Source organism: Cupressus sempervirens, chromosome 2, assembly GCF_028749045.1.
Source record: "Cupressus sempervirens isolate cs-2001-9-10 chromosome 2, ASM2874904v1, whole genome shotgun sequence".
NCBI lineage: Eukaryota > Viridiplantae > Streptophyta > Pinopsida > Cupressales > Cupressaceae > Cupressus > Cupressus sempervirens.
In genome coordinates, this window is record NC_143119.1 from 353,452,458 (window position 1) to 353,457,182 (window position 4,725).

Sequence of the window (4,725 nt, forward strand, 5' to 3'; positions counted from 1 at the left end):
ATAGACCAAGAAGCAATGAGTTGCTAATACTGTTGCTACAGAAGTGTCAAATCTGTGAAGTGTTTGAAAGAGTCTCAAGAAGGAGAAGGAAGAGCATAGAGGCTCTACTTCTACAAGTGGTCATCAAGAGATGATTACACAGGTACATTGACTATGGAGACTCAAAAAGATAAATCTTGAAATAAAAGGCAAGCAGTTAAGAGTTACAGAGGTAGAAGGCCAGGCAAGGATATGAGTAGAGAAGTGATCTGAAATCTGCAAGATAAGTTGTATGTTGTAGTTAGGTCAAGATTTTCTAATACTCTCTAGCAATTGTATTAGATCTAAAAATCCTATGGACTTAGGTTGGCCTAATAGCCATTTGTAAATCCTTTAATAGGGTGACATTCGAAGTGAATGTTCTAGAGTCCTTTTACTAGGCCCACTTCTAACAGGGTGGTTAAATCCTCTAAGGAGCTCACATTTAACAGTGTGTGTTGTAAGCCTTTAACAGGGTAGGCCTATCATAGGGCATCACTTCAGAAGGGTGAGAATTGAGTAGCATGTTACTGGTGGTTTTTCCCAAATTGGGTCTCCACATAAATCATTGTGTCATGTGTTGATTTCCTGTGTGTTATACTCGCATGTTGATTTATAGTAACTTACTAATTAGACAAGTTAAAGTTTGAATGAATGAATTATTGAATGGATTTATCACACTCAATGAAAAGTTTGAAAGGGACATCTGCACCTTGAATAACTAATTCACCCCCCCCCCCTCAGTTATTCTAAAGCAATTCTAACAACATGTAACAAAACAACATTATGCAAGAACCTTTTTTTTTTTTTGAATGTCATTGTTTCTTTCCTTCTAGATTCAAACCATATAAAGATTCATTCCTTAATTGGAATTACCCTCAAATGATGGAGAGCTACTTTCTTTACCCTACAATCTCAATTTCTCATTTAGTTCTATTGCTCAGTACCCTACAACAAAATCATGATCAATTAGCATTACAAAAGATGTTGAAAAGTTTCAAGATACCTTCCAGTTTTGTTGCATCGATGAGTGTTCTATATGCATATTAGGATCTATAGTATTATAACAACTTTAAGATGACTAAGATCAACATGTTACCAATATGGTTGCAATTAGTAGAGATCAATTTTAGTGATTGAAGGCATGGCACATTTCAACAAAGGAAACAAAATAGTACTTTTAATAATATCAAAATGTAGAATGTAGCAATAGTCAAAATAAGGAATTTAGCGATAGAACTACAATGTAAATAGTGAAGAATCATTGTCTATAGCCACTAAAGTATCCATATATCTTTGACTTCTCTCCCTCCCATCCAAAATAAGATTCAACCACTCTGAATCAAGAATGCATGTGCATAAGCATTCCATATTCATGGACAATAGGTGGAGCTAAAAAATGCACCATATTTACATTAATGACCTATATAAAAATGCAAACATGTTGCATTTTTCAGCTCCACCTTATGTCCTAGGCATATAAATTGAGATTGCATATTGAACTAGGGCCTCCTTCTACATTGTCTAAAACCAAGAGATTGACACAATTAACATCTAATACTATCTCCATTAATTTGTTCCACTTAAGCATAATATTTTAATTTTTCTTTGAAACATAAATAGTAAAAGATATCCAACATATTAATTCCCAATTTATCTTGAATATGTTCACTAACAAGATCAGATCATAGATAGAAAACAAGTTTAAGTGTTGCTTCAATTACTTTAGATAGCTACAAAATAGAAATAGAAGACAAAAAAATTATCAGTATTAATTGCAAGATTCTTAACAAGTTATGTAAAGTAATCATAGATTTTGATTACATTCAATGTGTAAAGGGCCCATTCGATCCATCTCACAAGTAGATTCAAACCTCTCTCAAATCATTTCCAAGTTGCCAAAGAAAAAGGATAAACCCCTTGAAGTGAAAAAAATTCTTAGTTCAAGGTTGGGAAACAAGCAATATACAAGACATACATGGATTACCTTATCAAGTGGAAGGAAAAACCTAATAATGAGGCTACTTGGATCCCAGAAACTAACTTTAAGAAAAGAGGAATCAATCCTCAACTACTTACCCCTACTATCACATGACAAAAAATTTCTTTATGGAGGAGAATGGTGCAAGAGCACCCCATTTTTGGATCGCAAGACTTAATTTTGGGTCATGGATATGGAATAATGGTTTCTCAACAACCCACATGTGTTTTTTACCTAAACATTTGGTTTATATTGCATCGTGCATTCATTGCATTCATTTTCTTTGTTAAACTCTCAAAGAGCTTCCTAGGTTGTCAAAGGTGGTCAAAAAACCACAATATGTTCACAAGCATAAAGAAATGTGGAGTGAGGTGTAATAAGTTTTTAAATACCATAAGACATGCATTTTTTCTCCATTGGTGGCAAGGAAGCCAAAAATTCTCATGCAATTGTCAACTTTGCAAAAATTGCAAAAATTAAAAAGTTGTAATGTTGCAACTTTGGAAAATAGGTAGGATGTTCGAAATAATGGTTAGTTTTCACCATCCTTAAGTCTTTAATCATCTTGAAATCACATATAATCTATTTCAAAGGAAATTGTATGGGTTGGAGACAAGAATTCTCTCATACTGAATACCAAACTGAGTTTTTAACAGTAAAAATATTGTATTCACCACTTGTTCATGTGTTTTTATGATTGAATGGGAAATTTTATTTTAAATAGGAGTTAGATATTATTTTTATCATTTTTCTTCTATAGGTCTTATTTTTTCTCCATTCAGTTTTGTATATATTCCATTCAAGTTGCTAAGTGCTACCAATTTTTCCTTGTAACTGGACAGTTTTTACAAAATGTATTCTGAATCTCATCACCATAGTTGAAAAATCTTGAAACCTAGGAGAAAGGAGGTAAACTTAGTATAATTTAAGATGCAAAATTTTGGAGTTAGTGACAGTCAGTTTGTGAATTTTTCGAGCAAGTCCTAGGCAGGTTGATGGTCAATTCGACTAGAGATGAATGAAGCAATGTGTTGGCCAAATGTATATGAAGCAAGATAATTTCATGGTTTCTTTTTAAGATGAGAGATAAGTGAAAGGATTTCCTTAAATATAAAGGGGAGGGTTCCACTAATCCATTCAAGGGTGTTACAAATTCATTTGATGTAAACAACCAAGAAAGGCTTCAAAACCCTTAGAAACCCTCCATTTTGGGATTTGTGATGTAAAAAATAGAGTTGGGAAGTCAAACCTATAAAATCCTATGCAATTTCAAAATGAGTATCCTTAATGGTGAATAGGTTGGTAGGTTTTTAAGAAATTTTGCAAATTAAAGCCTAAAAAACCTTGTTTGGAGGGCTAATTGCAAAGGGCTACTAGGAAGTAACTAGCCAGTTTAGAAATCAATAGAGAAAGGGAGTTTGGGGTCATTTTGATTTTTCATTCTAGATCAAAACCATTTTTTTTTACCTTATTGAAATTCCTCTAAGACTTTGAAAAAATATGAGCAAGTTAAGCAATTTAGGATAGATAAACCATGTTGGGAAAAGAAGGCAATTTTTGGGTGTTGTAAAGGGCCTCATTATAAAGTTGAGAAAAATGTGTTAGGTGATGTTTGGTGATGAAAAAAGGATTCAATTAGATACATATACATCTGTATGGAAGAAATGATAGTCATTAGTGACTATTGTGAAGTTCTCCAACCACTCAATGATGGGACCATATATTAGCGTTCATTTTTAATAGGTTTAGTTTGAGTTTTAATTGGTTTCAAGAATCCTTTCATATTCTCTAGTTAACAAGGCCAACCACACAAAGGTGGAAGCTCATTTGGCCTCTCCCCCCTATAATCACTCTAAATTCCCCATTAACAACTAAGTGAATATTGCATTGATTCATTTAAGAATTATATCATTGAATCATTATAATCACATGACGTTCATTAACATGACATACAATTAATTAATACGTATAAAAATTCATCAATAATTGTGATCACATTAATAATTATATCCACATAACATTCATTAACATGACATATAATTCATTAATACATATAAACATTCATCAATAATTTGTGAACACGTCAATCATTATAATACATTACAATATTCAATAACATGACATAAATTTCATTAATAAGAAACATCCATATAAAATTCATCAACACATTCATCATCAAACAAGGTTTTTAACATTTTTTTTTTCTTTTGTCAAAGATAAAGGCTAATAGGCACATCATGACTATCTTCAACGTTCTCCTATGGCTCTTGTGGTTACGATCTTATGACATGAGGCTTCCTCTTTTTTTTTGAGGACAAGGCTAATGTTCCCCGACAATAAGAAATAAATGGGTTTAATTGTAAACATTTTTAAAAATGTTATAAGTATTTCATTAATCTAAAGGACATTACAAGGATTTTTCTTTACCTAATAGTGCTACATCATCTACTATCACATTTTGTTCAACCCCAAACTCAACATGCTCAATACTAAAATCACTCTCAACTCCATCACCATGACATTCTACATACTAAAAAATTATCACATAAAGGTTACATCAATTGAAATTTAGGATGTTAAATTTTATTAATAATTAGACAATTAATTTTCAATAGAAATTGAATATGTACCTCTATCATTGTGATGCACATCAAGGCCTTCATCATGTATAGGATGTGTGCCTTCATCATCAAGAGTAGGATTTGTGCCAAAAGTAGAGGGCTACA